Raw genomic sequence first — 18,361 nt, 5'->3', positions numbered from 1 at the left:
GGTGTGTTCACGCATGTTTTAATATAATGTCAGCTGTGAGTAAATAGTAAAATCTGATCTTCCACTTAAGCAGAGTTTAAAAAGGTTGTTTTTATGGCATTTTTAGCGCTTTTTTTCCCCATTGACAATACATTATTAGTCATTGTATTGTATTTTTACTAGATATTCGGAAAAGTTTTTACAATGTTTATTATCTGATGAATGGAATCTGTATATTTGTGAAACAAATATGCTTAAAGTGCTGAGTTCTCAAGTTTCAGGTGCCCAAATAGATGGGAATACCATTTCTGAATTATTGCAGCATTAAGATATCCAACACCCACACACAAATAAAAAAAACTATGAACTCTTACAAGTATGCTAATGAAGACTAAATTAGGGCCAGAGGGGTTGCCAGTTGCAAACAACCAGATTATGATACCTGGAATTTGACTGGTTAGATTTCTGCACCTCCCTTTGTATTATACAGAACATATCACATCTTAAATGTTTAAGGAATAATTCCATATCACAAGACAAGACAATCCCATATCACATGAGAAAAAAGTAACTGCCCCATTACATTTAATAACTGGTTGATCCACCTTTTGCAGCCAATTGTAACCCATCGGTTGTTCATATCACTGTTGAGGAATTTTTGATCACTCGTCTTAGGCCCCATGCACACGACATGATCGACAATCACGGTCCATGATTACGGGCATGGCTGGCCGCAGTCACCCGCATTTGCGGGCCAAACTCCCATTATAAAGTATGGGACCCATGTCCTGTTTTTTACAGAAGCTTTCTATGGCCCGGACACTTTTCTGTAAATATACAGGAAGGTGTCCGTGGGCCATAGAAATGAATGGAACCATCTTTGGATCCGCAATTACAGTCCGTAATTTCGGACCAAAATTACGGTCGTGTGCATGGAGACTTAGAAGAAAAGCTTGAATTTTAAGTTTTGTACATGAATTGCGCATTTCACGGCTAGCCACAGCATATCTGTTCCTTTCAAGTCAGAACAATGAGTAGGCCAATATCCATCATCCATATTATCCATTCAGCTGTAGTCTTGCGTTTGTATTCTGGACCATTGTCGTGATGCATATGATTATTATCTATAGAATTAGTGATGGCCAGACATATTTCTTAGGAATGTTCTGGCGCAGTGCAGAATTCATAGTTCCTCTTATAATGGCAAAATGTTGATGTCCTGAGTCACTCAATGGATACACCCCATTATACAGTCACCCCCATGTTTGACTGCTGATATGATATTCTTATTCCAGACACAAGACTGTATTCACACTGTGTGGCCGTATCGCAACGTCATAGCAGACCGCGCTATGAACGTAATATGTGACTACACGATAATGGTTATGAAAATAGTGGGCGCCACTAATATGAATAATGAGGTGCTAAATATGTGTCCACACCCTAATGCAATGTACTGTATATTGTCCAGAGAACCACCCTTGACTCATCTTTCCATAGGGCATTCTCACATATGCATTTTAGTGTTTTTTTCATTTGCAAATGTAAGACAAACATTGATGTCACTGGATTGCAGGAATGTTTGACTCTCCCATGAATCTGTTTTCCATTCTCTTCCTATGATAGAGCCCTAAACATAAATTTAAAGGGAATGTATCTCCTATATTTTTTCCTAATTAAAACAAGATAGTGAAACACAATCTTTTATTCTAATCTGTTTTTTTTTTTGCAATTGTAGAATTTTTTATTCTATTTTCTATACATGATTATGGGGGCAGCCATCTTGCCTGGGCTGCTGTTAACAGCATTTAGAGATATGCTTTACATCAGCCGCATGGACCATAGGAACCTCTGAACAGGAGGGGACCCATTGACCTCTATGGTAGAGTTTCCTAGGCATGCTCTGTGACCTGTGCAGAGGTCATTGTACAGAGAGGGGGAGGAGGGGAGCTGTGTTCATCACCTATTGTCAATGGTGGATCCTGTGTTATCTATATAGAGGTGTTTCCTCTAATGCTGCCTTTGAAGATGATGATGAGATGACTGCTGAGAAGTGATCTCTACAGAACAGGAAGTGTCAGTCTAGTGAGGCTCAGTGGCCAGAGTGAAAACTGCAAGATTTTAGGATTATTTTTTTAATATAGATGATGACAAAGAAAATAAAATCTTATTCAACCCCTTTTATGAGTGTGGGATCACTGCAATCAGCTACTGGAACACTATTTATGGATTTTATGACATCTAAATAACATCAGAACCTGAAGAGCCATATACTCTAGATATTTTTTATTCTTTGAAACTTTTATTTTGAATTGATTATCATGCTAGGAAATATAAATAGAACCCTATAATCTTTTGTAACCTTGGCATTAAGTCTTTTCTTTGTCTTCCAGGGTCCATCATAATGGATCACATTATTCCCTTTTCCATAATCGATGATAATAACCCAAAAAGTACAGTGACATAATAATCTCTAAGAAGCAGCTTTAATAGTACCTATTAGAATATTCATAGAAAGTTTCCGAAAGAAATATGAATATTATGGGGACGGTTGAAACTATACATGTACTGAAAAGAACAGGTTGGCGCTCTATAGGTAAACCTTTTTTGAAGAACTACTGATAGTGACACAAAAGCCGGTGATAATTATTAAGCTTTCCTCATTACGTGTATACAATTTATTTATTGAATTGCTCAGTGTGTCTGTAGAATAACACAGCTTTTATGTTGGTGTCTTTGTTCACATAAAATGAAACTGGCATTTATCCTTTTAGAAACTATTCCGTGAACATTCGCTCATTTTTTGTAAACTGATTGATGCTCTCCTTTAAATGCTCCTACAAATAACTTTTCAATTCAAGGTTTTTTATTTTGCATAATGTAATAAGGAGATAAAAGAATTTTTTACTTCAGCGAGAGACTTTACAAAGCAAGTAGAGACATTATTAAGAGCATTAACATGCTCCTAATAGCAGAAAAAAGCCTTTTAACTGTCTGATGTAGAACATGTTTTTGTTAAGCTTCCACATATTATGATAATTGGCTCAGTTTTCAGATTTTTCAAATGCAATACTGCAAACAGGTATGTAAGGGTATAGAAGCTGGACTAAAATATTCATTACATGCTCATTTCGGTTGCTCCGGTATCATGATCAGCTATTTTAATTGACACAAATATGATACCATCTAATTAAAGTACGTTGGCATAGTGGAGAGGCGTATCCTTGGAAATTTCTGCCTACATTTTTTCTTAAATTATGACCATCACTAATTATTAGAACAACATGGACTGGCTCAGATACATTGATATATATTAATTATTTAAGAACATAATTGTAGCACCGTCAAACAATGCTTATCCAGCCCATGGTGCCTTACAGTCTGGAGCTACGCAGCTAAAATGTTCTGTTGTTTTCTATGCTATTAGTGTGGATTATTTTCTAAATAAATCCACCATAGCCTGCCAAGGCCAGATTATGGAATTAGGAAAAGGGGCAATCTGCCAAAAGCCTTCAACACCCTGTCCCAACACAGATGGCCTAGTCTAAATTGATCTCCAGGTGGGTCGATTTGAACTAATGTCATAAAGCTGGCAGCTATTCCATTTAGGCTACATGCACACGTTGAGTATTTTGGTGTAGAAAATACGTAGCACAACCGCAGCAATACGCAGGAAGTTCGCAGGTAAAAAGCACACCGGAACATGCGTTTTTGTGTTTTGATGCGTTTTTGATGCGTTTTCATGCTGCGTGTTTTGGTGCGATTTTCCACAGCACTAGACAGATACAATCCACAAGCGGAACCGCAAGACAAATTGACATGCGGTGGATTCTAAAAAACGCACACCGCAGGTCAATTTCCATCCTGAAAAATACTGCAACGTGTACATGAGACTTCATGGAATCTCATTGACTATGATGGTACTGTATTACACTGCGGATTTACCGCACGCAAATCTGGAAAAACTGCATGCAATATGCATTATGTGCATTGACCCTTAGCCACTCTATGGCACTGTTATTAGTATACCGTATGGCAGTATTATGTGGGCACTGTATGGTCGTGTTTATAATATGGCAATATTATAACAGTAAAAGGCTCTCTTCACATCTGCGTCGGAGGCTGCACTATTGTTTCCGGTAAACCCACCAACACCCCGACGGAAAGCCAATGGGTTCCGTCGGCCGCCCGGTGTGTCTGTGGTGCAACGGAACTGTCATTTCCGGTATTCCCTTGTTCTGGTCCTCTGATGGAGCAGAGCAACGTAATTACCCGACACAGGTGTGAACCCAGTCTTACTCTTCAAATTTCTCCAGGTGTTGTCACAGGAAGAGGCACTCCTGACCGGAGGTTTAGTCAAGAGTTTCAGTCTTTAGTCTAAACTGTGTTTCATTATTTGGCTGAAAAGTTAGTTTGTGAATAACCTATCACCATTAGAATCCTAAAATAAACTTAATGTCAATTTTTGGAATGGTGAAATTGTAGGTCACGTTAGTTTCGTTAGGAGTTAGAAAATGTGGAGCCCATATGCAGTGCCGTATGAGTTAAATTAATTGCTGTAGTACCGTATTATTTTTCCAGTTAAATGACCATGATTCAATATCTAATATTTTACGTGTTTATCATTTGTGCGGTTAGGTTACGAAGAAAGTCTATTCTGAGTTTTAATATTTATAACCACAGGCTGCATTCTCTCACATGATGTGAATAGCAAAGGCAGGTGTAAAAAATATGACGCAAACAAGGCTTGTTTTATATATATATATATATATATATATATATATATATATATATATATATATATATATATAGTGAAGGAAATAAGTATTTGATCCCTTGCTGATTTTGTAAGTTTGCCCACTGTCAAAGACATGAACAGTCTAGAATTTTTAGGCTAGGTTAATTTTACCAGTGAGAGATAGATTATATAAAAAATAAAACAAATAAAATCACATTGTCAAAATTCTATATATTTATTTGCATTGTGCACAGATAAATAAGTATTTGATCCCTTTGGCAAACAAGACTTAATACTTGGTGGCAAAACCCTTGTTGGCAAGCACAGAAGTCAGACGTTTTTTGTAGTTGATGATGAGGTTTGCACACATGTTAGATGGAATTTTGTCCCACTCCTCTTTGCAGATCATCTGTAAATCATTAAGATTTTGAGGCTGTCGCTTGGCAACTCGGATCTTCAGCTCCCTCCATAAGTTTTTGATGGGATTAAGGTCTGGAGACTGGCTAGGCCACTCCATGACCTTAATGTGCTTCTTTTTGAGCCACTCCTTTGTTGCCTTGGCTGTATGTTTTGGGTCATTGTCGTGCTGGAAGACCCAGCCACGAGCCATTTTTAATGTCCTGGTGGAGGGAAGGAGGTTGTCACTCAGGATTTGACGGTACATGGCTCCATCCATTCTCCCATTGATGCGGTGAAGTAGTCCTGTGCCCTTAGCAGAGAAACACCCCCAAAACATAATGTTTCCACCTCCATGCTTGACAGTGGGGACGGTGTTCTTTGGGTCATAGGCAGCATTTCTCTTCCTCCAAACACGGCGAGTAGAGTTAATGCCAAAGAGCTGAATTTTAGTCTCATCTGACCACAGCACCTTCTCCCAATCACTCTCAGAATCGTCCAGATGTTCATTTGCAAACTTCAGACGGGCCTGTACATGTGCCTTCTTGAGCATGGGGACCTTGCGGGCACTGCAGGATTTTAATCCATTACGGCGTAATGTGTTACCAATGGTTTTCTTGGTGACTGTGGTCCCAGCTGCCTTGAGATCATTAACAAGTTCCCCCCGTGTAGTTTTCGGCTGAGCTCTCACCTTCCTCAGGATGAAGGATACCCCGCGAGGTAAGATTTTGCATGGAGCCCCAGATCGATGTCGATTGACAGTCATTTTGTATGTCTTCCATTTTCTTACTATTGCACCAACAGTTGTCTCCTTCTCACCCAGCGTCTTACTTATGGTTTTGTAGCCCATTCCAGCCTTGTGCAGGTCTATGATCTTGTCCCTGACATCCTTAGAAAGCTCTTCGGTCTTGCCCATGTTGTAGAGGTTAGAGTCAGACTGATTAATTGAGTCTGTGGACAGGAGTCTTTTATACAGGTGACCATTTAAGACAGCTGTCTTTAATGCAGGCACCAAGTTGATTTGGAGCGTGTAACTGGTCTGGAGGAGGCTGAACTCTTAATGGTTGGTAGGGGATCAAATACTTATTTCTCAGTGCACAATGCAAATAAATATATATAATTTTGAATATGTGATTTTCTTTTTTTTTTTTTATATAATCTATCTCTCACTGGTAAAATTAGCCTAGCCTAAAAATTCTAGACTGTTCATGTCTTTGACAGTGGGCGAACTTACAAAATCAGCAAGGGATCAAATACTTATTTCCTTCACTGTATATATATATATATATATATATATATATATATATATCCCCTGATATTCTCCTGCCTACATTCCCAGAAGAGACTCTATATCTGACCCTGTGATTGATCTGCATGTAACAGAAATAGCAAACTATGGCCCACACAAATGCAGTATCTAGGAAACCATATCATCCATATCTGAGACCATACTTACACTTCAACGAGATCACAGGTAGAGACAATTATTTCATCTCAATAACAGCATGGAACTTAAGTATCTTCTCATTATGTAAAGAATTTTTCTTGTGCTAAAAATACTTTAAAAATTCTTCATCTTGTGAATCATTTAAAAGTGTCGCTACCTATTTCTCTGCAAATAAAGAAGATCCAGGTGTACAACAAACACAATGATCTTCATTAACCTCAGAACATGTTCATCCACTCGTTCCAAAGGAAAACTTGATTGAATATTTTATCTATTAGTTTACTTTTTTATCAACCCACACATGGTGGGTGGCTAGGAACAACCTTTATTCTTGCAAATATTATATTATATTTTCAGGTATAACTTTTTTTATCTGATATGCTTCTACATAAGTTTACATTAAAGATCCATTCACAACCAATTTATACGACGATGAACCATAGACTTTAATGGTGTCCTTTTCGCCATACATTTGGTTGGGATACATCATGATCCCAGTATAGAAAAGCCTAGTCGACTTAACTTTTTAATAAGATTGGATACGAAAACAATTTGGAGTCAGTGGTAGATGTATGCAACTATATAGGCATGTCTGTCTATGGCCATGTACAGACGTTGAAGAATTTTTCCCCTGAAAATGTTGCTGCAGATTCTTTGCGAATTTGCAGCAACATTTTCATATTTGACAGGTAATTCAGACGTTGTGGATATCACAGTAGACTTTCTGCAGATTTCAGCCTTTGCAATGCAAATGCTGATATCCGCAGTGAAATTCCGCTTCTTCTCCGCAACATAATGAGCTGCTGCGGAGGGAAAATTCTGCATCGCAGCCTAAATTCTGCACAGTTATTTTCCGCAACGTCTGAACTGTTTCCTGAAAATGTATAGAAACAAATGTAAAAAACGGCTGCTGCAGAATTCCACTGCGGACTGTCCGCAGCGGAAGTCAACAGCAATTCGGCCACGTCTGAACATGGCCTATATGTCTGAATGTAAACACTGAGCACAGTGAGAATTTAGCCCTACATGTATTGGTACTGCTGCTGGAGGAAGAGTTTTTTTCTTTGGACTTGCGCCATTTTTTTCTAAATAAGCAGCTGTAGGGAACTTTCTAAATCATTTTTACATGTGGTTTTTTATGCTTTCGTTTTTTATGCTTTCGTTCTTTCCCCATTAAAGTCAATAGGAAAAACTCCTGAAAAAAAAAACCAAATAAGCATCAAGACCAATTATGCTTAGTGTCACTTACCAGAAACAAGCCATACGGTAAACCATACAGTGTTACCTAATAAAAAATCTTTACTCCAGTAAGGCTATGCTCACACAGAGCGAATATACTGTATGTTCACACGATCCTCAGCCCATCCACAATTAAATCCTCAATGAAAATCTGCAGCACACTCATTGTTAGGGCGGATTCAGACGAACGTGTTTTGCGTCCGTGCCGGCCACGTGGTTTTCACGCGGCTCGCGCGGACCTAGAGAAGTCTATGGGGCAGTGCAGAGAGTCCGTGAGTTTTGCGCAGCGTTAGTGCGCTGCGTAAAACTCGCGACATGTTCTATGTGTCAGCGTTTTTCGCGCATCACGCACCCATTGAAGTCAATGGGTGCGTGAAAATCACGCATGACCCACGGAAGCACTTCCGTGGGACAAGCGTTATTCGCGCAATAACAGTAAAAGAATGAATGTAAACAGAAAAGCACCACGTGCTTTTCTGTTTACAAACATCCAAACGGAGTGTCATAAAGATGGCGGCTGCGCGAAAAGCATCCATATGAACAGGGAACACGGAGCTGTCAAGTGCCTTTTGCGCACGCAAAACGCCGCGGTTTTTACCAGATTTTGGCAGATTTTACCACTTATAATGGTAAGAGTGGGATCTGCATCAAAATCCTCCACCTTTCTGCAGCAAAATATTGCATGCTGTGGATTTAAAAATCTGCAGTGAGACCTAAAATCCACACGTGTGAATGGGGTTTTTAAAAAACATTACTTGCACTACAGTGTAGTTTGCTGTGGGTGTTTATTGACACACAGGATCCACCTAATATCGATCAGATGTAAGTTGAACAGGACTTGCTCTAAGCCGGGTCATCAGTTTAGCTGAACTGACATAATCGGCTGAGAAAGATTATGTACATATACAGGACACATAGAAGCTGTATAGTAAAAAGAAAAAATATATTTTTTGCATGGTTATTGGCCCGTGTATATGGGCCTTAAAGCGGTTTTCCAGCCAGTAAAAATTGATGGCCTATCTTCAGTATAGGCCATCAATAGCTGATGGGTTGGGGTCTGACTCCAGGCCCCCGCCGATCAGCTGTTTTGAAGGGGGTATATGGGGGTATGCTCATACGAGCAATGCTCTCCCTTCATTTCTACTTTCTCCCTTCGACATGCATTTAGCGGCGATTCACAGGTATTGCGGCCTTTTCTACCATTGAAGTGAATGGGAGAAAAAGGCTGCAATACAATTTAAATGGATGCTCATATGATTCTTGGAGGTGGAAGGGATATTGTAAATCACAAAGTGCTCTAGCCTATTATGCTTTTGTGTATATGGAATATATATATGGAAAATTTATCTCTCACAGCTTTACTTGAATAATATGCTTTTTCATATAGCAGAGTCCTGTACACCTGCCCTTTCCATTCAAGGGGGTGGTGAGATCTAAATGAAATCCATGTTTTTTAAAATTTCCAAACAAGCTAAAAATAGCAGTTGGAGAATCAACTGGACTCTGACCTCATTATATACTTTATCGATTTCAGTAGAGTCCCCCAAGAGAATTACTGTAAGATCTTGGTCAACCCAAGAGGGTACAATCAATTTAATGCATTGTATTATCTACATCCAGTAACGATGTGTTTTGGGACATTTCCAAAGCAGATATACAAGGTCTGTATTTGAGGACCCACATTTAGGACAATCATCTAAGTTCTATACCTCATTTGAAGCAATTTTTAGGGCGTGTAGTGCAATCTATTAATCACCGTAAACTAAGAAAAACGGTGAGCGACATTAAGTGAAGACCCCTCTATATTTTTATAAATAGACTTCAATTGTACTAAGGAAATTTGACCCAAATCCCTAACCCATTTATCAGTGTAGCTAAAATCAGCTACCTTTTTAAGCATTAGGCTGGGTTCACACAACCTATTTTCAGACGTAAACGAGGCGTATTATGCCTAGTTTTACATCTGAAAATAGGGCTACAATACGTCGGCAAACATCTGCCCATTCATTTGAATGGGTTTGCCGACGTACTGTGCAGACGACCTGTCATTTACGTGTCGTCGTTTGACAGCTGTCAAACGACGAAGCGTAAATTGACTGCCTCGGCAAAGAAGTGCAGGACACTTCTTTCAGACGTAATTTGAGCCGTTCTTCATTGAAGTCAATGAAGAGCAGCTCAAGATTACAGGCGTCAAAGACGCCTCACATAATGCGAGGAGGAGCTTTTACGTCTGAAACTAAGCAGCTGTTTTCTCCTGAAAACAGTCTGTCTTTTCAGACGTAAAAGCCTCTCATCGTGTGCACATACCCTTATAGATAACTGTTTATAACAGTGGGACAAGCCCCTTAGTCTGTGACCTATTTAATAATGTGTCCCCTATACCAAAAGGTTTTATTCCAAATCAAAAAAATTTATTAGTAAGATTCCAAGCATATAATACTTGAGCATATAGTAACCAATTGTGACTTGGAACCCCAAATTCATTTCGAATGGATAAGAACGATTTTAGATCTCCGTTTTTAAATAAATGTGAGATTTGGAAAATACCATATTTCAACCAAATCGGAGCTTCTTACATCCCATAAAACTCAGGTATAAAACATAAATCAGGCATAGAAAAACCGCCCTCATAGGTTGAAATACATAATATAGCAAAATTAGTTCGGTTTCGTTTACCTCTTCATATCAGGTCCTTTATAATCGATTCAAAAGTTTTAAATATATTTTTGGATAACCATAATGGCGCATTGCCATAGACATGCAATACCATTGGCAAACCTACCATTTTAAGCAAGGCTATACGCAAGGAGTGTTGGGGTAACAATTTATTCCAGATTTTGGTCTTTTGTCGTTTACCAAACAAATGAAGAACATTCAACGGGATATACTCAGACAACCATCTGGATAATTGAATTCCCAAATACTGGAAGGAATCCACCACTTCAATTCCTAAACCCCCCGCCCCCCCCCCCCCCCCCTTGCCATAGAACATGGGTCGAAGGGCATAATTTTTTACTTAGACCAATGAATTGTAACGCCTGAGAGGTTCCCAAATTGTTCATACACGCCGACAACATGCCCCCCCCCCCATCCCAAGACCTGTCAGGAAGACTAGCATGTCGTCAGCGTACAGAGAAATCTTCTCCTCGCTTTCTTGAACCAAAAACACTCTAATTACCGAATTAGATCTAATTGTTATCGCCAGTGTATCTATCGAGAGATTAAATAAGAGTGGGGATAAGGGGCAACCCTGACCGCTACCCCTTGATGAAGAAAGAAAGGAAGAAAAGGAACCCCCCCCCCCATACCCACCCTAACCCCTGGGTTAGAATATATAAGTTTAACCCATTTGCTAAAATTCTCCCTTAATCCATATCTGTGAACCCAAACCCCCCCCCCCCCCCCACCCCCCCAGAGAAAACGCCTTTCCACTGTGTGGAAAACCTTAGCTGCATTTAATGACAGCAAACCCCCTTTATGCTATCTATCTATCTATCTATCTATCTATCTATCTCTTAACATATGTTGATTATATGATAAAAGCCCTGATTGTACCCAAAAGTGAGGAAGGTACGAATCAGCTCCACCGACCCCAATATATTTCAAAGGTGATAAAGCACAATCGTATATCTGAAGATTACACATGACGTGCCATATGCTGGACTCTTGATTCTGTCATTTATCTCATTTAAATGAGCTCCATCTGCATGAGGACGCTTATTAAGTCCTTTATCAGACATGATGACACTGTATGAACTTCCCTGTATATGACCTGAAAAGTGGTTAAAATAATTTCTGAATTTCTACATTTAATTTTCACCTAAAGATGATCCAGAGAACAGAGCAACTTTAAATGAAAACTAAATGCCAACATTCTAGCTCAAGTGAGGATTTCTAACATTTAGAAAAATGCTCATAAGAGCCCTTACCCTGACAGAAACTGTAATATATATGAAATTGTCTGCTGTTTTTAAACAGTTGAAGGGAAGCAATTTTCCTAAAACACCCCCTTTGAAACAGAATAGTTTAAGCTGTTCGCAGAAATCCACTACAGAATAGAAATTCATAAAAAGAATGCCAAAAAAGTTTGGAGAGAAGAAACATTTATTTTTTTATTGCTTGGGAAAAGCCAAGATTAAATGTTGTAACTCTAAGGGTATGTGCACACGATAACGTCAATTACGGCTGAAATTACGGAGCTGTTTTCAGGAGAAAACAGCTCCTGAATTTCAGACGTAATTGCTAGTACTCGCGTTTTGAAGTCAATGAAAAATGGCTCAAATTACATCCCAAGAAGTGTCCTGCACTTCTTTGACGACGCTGTTATTTTACGTGCCGTCTTTTGACAGCGACGCGTAAAATTACTGGTCGTCGGCACAGTACATCGGCAAACCCATTGAAATGAATGGGCAGATGTTTGCCGACGTATTGGAGCCGTGTTTTCAGGCGTATTTCGAGGCGTAAAACGCCTCGTTTACGCCTGAAAATAGGTCGTGTGAACCCAGCCTAAGGGTATGTTCACACGCAGTCAGTGATTTCAGATGTAATTCGGGCGTTTTAAGCCTCGAATTACGCCTGAAAAAACGGCCCTATTACTTTTACAAACATCTGCCCATTGATTTCAATTGAAATTACGATGTTCTGTTCCCACGAGCCTTTATTTTACGCGTCGCTGTCAAAATACGGCACGTAAAATGACAGCTCGTCAAAAGAAGTGCAGGACACTTCTTGGGACGTTTTTGGAGGCGTTTTTCATTGACTCCATTGAAAAACAGCTCCAAAAACTGCCTTAATAAACGCAGCGAAAAATGCGAGTTGTTAAAAAAACTTCTGAAAATCAGGAGCTGTTTTCGCCTGAAAACAACTCCGTATGTTCAGACGTTTTTGGTCACTACGTGTGAACATACCCTTACCGTAGAAGACCATGGGACTGATTTGGGGGCTAATAGCCTACAGGCCCAGAAATGAGAAATCAGGAGCCTCCAACAGACCCCTCCAGCAGGTATAACAATGTATATACTAGCAAATGGACTCTGAAATTTTCTTTTATAGCATTCAGCTTTGCAGGATTTATTTATTGCTGTTTATATAGCGCCAACATTTTCTGCAGCTCTCTACAGAGATTGCCATTACCACATCAGTCCCTGTCACTACTGGGGCTTATAATATCATTTTCCTATCTCAGACACACAGATACACATTAGGGCCAATTTGATAGGAACCTATCAGTATATTTTTGGAGTGTGGAAGGAAACCGGAGTACTACATCAGAGTAGGCAACAAGACTTTTTTTTCTATAAGTTTGTGTTCAAACATAGCAGTCATTTAGCGTTTTTGGATAGCAGTTTTTTTTTTCCACAATTTTGAGAAAATCATGGCAAAAAACGCAATTTTATCATGACGTGTGAACACAGCAATAGACAGTTTTGATCAATGAGTCGACTGCGCTATTGTTTCCGCCCAAAAAACGGAAACCTTACGGAATGGAGACAAACGGAAACCATTAGCAACGAAAGCATTACCATTGAAATCGATGGTAATGCAAACGGAAGCTATTGTTTCCATTTGCCTTTCCATTGATGGGTTCCTCCAACGGAAAGGTCTGACGGAACCATCAACGGAAACCGAACTCTGATGTGAACAGGCCCTTATTTCCTTTCTCAACAAAGTGTGTTCTGTGACAAGGTGAACGGTAAGGGCGGGTTCACACATGGCGGAATTCCACTTAAATTCCGCTGCGGACACTCCGCAGCGTTAATCCGCAGCGGAGCCGTTTCTCCATTGACTTTCACTTTAAATTAGCAGTGTTCGTTTACACGATGCGTACAATTCCGCTGCGGAGCATAGGCTGCGGAGCGGAATTTGGTGTCCGCAGCATGCTCTGTCTGTTGCGGAGCAGTGGCGGACTCATGGCGGAATTTCTCCATTGACTTCAATGGAGATTCAAAGTTCCGCAATGAAGTCCGCAGCTGTCATGCACATGTCATGTGTGCTGCGGATACGTCTTGCTTTTTTAACTTGACATTTCTTCATTCTGGCTGGACCTAGGTATTTCTAGGTCTACAGCCAGACTGAGGAAGTCAATGGGGCTCCCGTAATGACGGGAGCGTTGCTAGGAGACGTCTGTAAATAGTCACTGTCCAGGGTGCTGAAAGAGTTAAGCGATCGGCAGTAACTGTTTCTGCACCCGGGACAGTGACTACCGATCCCAATATACATGTATCTGTAAAAAAACATATAAGTTCATACTTACCGAGAACTCCCTTCGTCTGTCTCCAGTCCGGCCTCCCAGGATGACGTTTCAGTGTAAGTGACGGCTGCAGCCAATCACAGGCCAAGCACAGGCTGCAGCGGTCACATGGACTGGCGCGTCATCCAGGGAGGTCGGGCTGGATGCCGAAAGAGGGACGCGTCACCAAGACAACGGCCGGTAAGTATGAAAATCGTTTACTTTCACTAGGGAAAGTGCTGTCCCTTCTCTCTATCCTGCACTGATAGGGAGAAGGGAAGCACTTTTCCCGCAGTCTGCAGCAGCTAGTCCGCATCAATGTACTGCACATTTTGTGCAGATCCGCTGCAGAATCTGCAACGCAGATTCTGTGCGGCATCGATGCGGACAGTTGCGGAGGAATTCCGCCATGTGTGGTCATGCCCTAACACCCAGTTGGTAATTGAAGCTATGTTCACATCTGCGTTTATAGGTCCGTTTGGAGCAAACTTGATGGGAAAAAATAGTGCTGCATGCAGAAACACTTTGGACACCTCAGTGGGAACCCGAGGAACCGCATTATAAGCCAGCGGGGTCTGTCAGGCACCGCAGGTATTCGTCATACTATGAATCCAGCGATGCATCATGGTTTTCATTATAAACAGAAACTACGACACAAGTGTAAACGGAGCCTTATTTATAAATTTACAGGAGGGATAACAGAGTAATGGCACAACATAGCTTTCTAACAAAAGATACTTCAGAATTGTTATTTTATGGGGAATACAAATGTAAAATTCCAACCATAGTATCCTTCCAATTCTCAAGGCTCAGTTCACAAGTTGCGTAAATACTGCAGAATTTCCGCTAAATAAAACATAAATAAATAAAATAAATCTCATCCACACGCTCGGTAAATACTGAGTGGAAAAAAAATGCTCAGAAATTGACCTGCAGTGCAGAATTTTATTCCGCAGCATGTCAATTGTATTCGCGTAAACGCTGCTCATTTATTGTGCATTTTCCCCATTGAATTCAATGGGGAGGTAAAACTATGGGTTCGCAGCGATTTCGCCACGAAAAACACAATTCAGAAAAAAAAATCTTATACTTACCCAGAAGTCTGTGCTTTTTGGTTCATACCGGCCTCCTGGGATGACGTTTCATCCCATGTGACCGCTGCAGCCATTCACGGGCTGCAGCGGTCTCCTGAGATGAAACGTCATCCCAGGAGGCCTGCTAAGTGCTGCAGTTTTCCGCAGCGAACATTCCGCCCAAAAAACGGCACCACAGTTTGGTGCGCTTTTTCGGCTGGAGTTTCCTGTGGCGCACAGGGTGCATACGCTGCATGCTTTTACGCAGCGTATCTGCCCTGTGTGAACTCAGCCTTATTCTCCAATATTGAATATATATTAAAATAGTCGTCCGATATCTGGGAATACAGTATCCGTATGTTTATGCTCATATCTGTGGAGAGAGAACGCTGAACGGCTTGTATTCTAAACCCCTAAACCGAGACACATTGCTGTATATAAACAGAGTTTCTAAACTTTTATTTTATTAGTTGAATGTGCCAGATATTTTTTAATATACTGTATATACATACATACATATATATATATATACACATATATGTGTATATATATATATATATATATATATATATATATAAATCTCTGTTTTTTATACCAAATCATGTTCCCAAGTGTGTAGAAACCTAGACAATGATGAAAGGTGGTTGTTTTTCCACTTCGTTTACATGCTCTGTAAAAACTTTATTTCTAGAGGCAGTGAATAGGGGGTGGGGAAGCTTTGACAGAATACTATACTCCGGGATATGAATATACTGCAGTGCAGCAGCTTAAAAGCTTTCTTCAAAGTATGTTCAAGAAAGAAAAAAAAAAACCTCTCCTTGATACTTAAAGACAAAGTATGTACCTTTACTTTGTTAGTGAGTCTCATTGTAATACCCGCAGAACATTAGCTTTAGCTGCGCTGAATGAAGGCTTGATACTGTGTGTCTTACTGGAGCATTCATTGTATTGTTTGACTCCTTGACACCTCTGCAAAACACACCTTTTACCTCAACCAGTGCTCGTAACTTCTGTAGATTCGAAACATATTGACCTCCACTAGCCTCACTAGAGATCTCCACATATTGATAGAAAATTCACAATTTCTCCAGCTAAGGGCAAAGTAAATATGGAATCTCTGATAATAAGACAGAGGAGCTGTGGTCTCTGAACGCAGAATATGCTGGACACCAAACTGAGAACGAATCTACTGTTGCCGCTTTATTCTGATGTTGCAGTTTAAAAGGGAAACTCCATAGTTCTTTATTGTATTTATTGATTAGAAAGTCTTTCACATTCCCAAATTAATTCATTTTCAGTTGCACTGTTTTAAAAGCTGAAGTCTGAATGTGTTCCATCCAATATTTACAAACATAGAATGGGTGCAACTATCAAGCAGAACAACTTCACTGAGGCCCAACAACTAAGGCCCCATGCACACGAACGTATTTTTCCCCCCCGTAAATACTGGCGTAAATACGGGTACTTTGTCACACGTATTCGACCCGTATTCCACCCGTATTTACGGACCCGTTTTCTATGCAAAATTTAATTGCACTAATCGGCAACCCCTTCTCTCTTTCAGTGGTGGATAGATAGATAGAAGGGGCAGCCATTTCAGGCAGAGTTTCCTCAGCAAAACGCAGCGATTGTAAGTAAAAGAAGTTCATACGTACACCGGCCGTTGTCTTGGTGACGCATCCCTCTTTTGACATCCAGTCCTGGATGACGCGGCACTCCATGTGACCGCTGCAGCCTGTGATTGGCCTGTGATTGGCTGCAGCGGTCACATGGGATGAAACGTCATCCCGGGAGGCCGGACTGGAGGAAGAAGCAGGTAAGTTAATTTTTAATACTATTAACTCCAGCGGTAGCCACTGTCCCGGGTGCTGAAAGAATTACTGCCGATCTGTTAACTCTTTCAAAACCCTGGACAGTAACTATCCCCTGACGTCGCCTAGCAATGCTTCCGTAATTACGGGCGCACACAAGTAGCCACCTGTAATTACGGGAGCCCCATAGACTTCTATGGGCCTGTCCGTGCCGTAATTACGGCCTGAAATAGGACATGTTCCATATTTTTCAATGGCACGGGCACCTTCCCGTAAGCAAACGGGAAGGTACCCGTGGCCAATAGAAGTCTACGGGCCCGTAATCACGGCCCGTAATTACGGCCCGTAGTTATGGCCGTTTTTACGTTCGTGTGCATGAGGCCTAAGGGGCCCAACCCCACTCAAATGTAAGTGGAAATTAGTAATGACTATTGATGATGAGCTCCCATCCTGTGTGCATTATTCGTTTTTGCATTATTCTTGTGTTATGACATCACTGTGTGCATTATCTATGTACTATGACATCATTGTGTTAATTTCTCCTGTGATAACATCACTGTGCACATTATCCCTTTGATGATGATCATATCGCCTCAGTTGGCGGCCTACTGCCTCTCTCTGGTTCTGCACTATAATTGTACCTGTGTCTATAGGACACAGATACAATTACATGCATAAGAGCTGAATGGCGGGGCACGTTCCGTCATAGAGGTCTGGAAGTTCCGTGCCCTGCCAATCAGCGCCTTTCAATGACACAAGCGGCGCAATGACGTCTTCGCGCCACTTGCGTCGTTCAGCCCCAGCAGACCTGCTCAGAAGAGAGCAGGCCTGCATTGCAAGAGGACAGTGCGGGAATGGGATAAGGTGAGTATGTAAAGTTTATTTTTTTCTGTTAAAAGTGTGAGGGGCTATATGTGGAGCACTATATACAGGGGGGCTATATGTTCAGCACTATCTACAGGGCGGCTAAATGTGAAGCTCTATCTACAGGGGGCTATATGTGGAGCACTATCTACAGGGTCGCTATATGCGGAGCACTATCTACAGGGGGCTATATGTGAAGCACTATCTACAGGGGGGCTATATGTGGAGCACTATCTACAGGGGGGCTATATATTGAGCAGTATCTACAGGGGGGCTATATGTGGAGCACTATCTACAGGGGGCTATATGCGGAGCACTATCTACAGGGGGCTATATGTGGGGCACTATCTACATGGGGCTGTATGTGGGGCACTATCTACAGGGGGTACTATCTAAAGGGGATCTCTGGGGGCCACTATCCACAGGGGGATCTATGTAGGGCACTATTTACAGGGGGCTCTTTGTGGGGCAGTCTACAGGGGGCTCTATGGGGGGCACTGACTACAGGGAGCTTTATGGGGGCACTATCTACATGGGGCACTGTATGGGTGTGTGTGTGTGTGTGTGTCACAGTGTATGGTGCTA

The sequence above is a fragment of the Rhinoderma darwinii genome, chromosome 7, assembly GCF_050947455.1.
Source record: "Rhinoderma darwinii isolate aRhiDar2 chromosome 7, aRhiDar2.hap1, whole genome shotgun sequence".
Lineage (NCBI taxonomy): Eukaryota > Metazoa > Chordata > Amphibia > Anura > Rhinodermatidae > Rhinoderma > Rhinoderma darwinii.
This window is presented reverse-complemented; position numbering follows the sequence as displayed.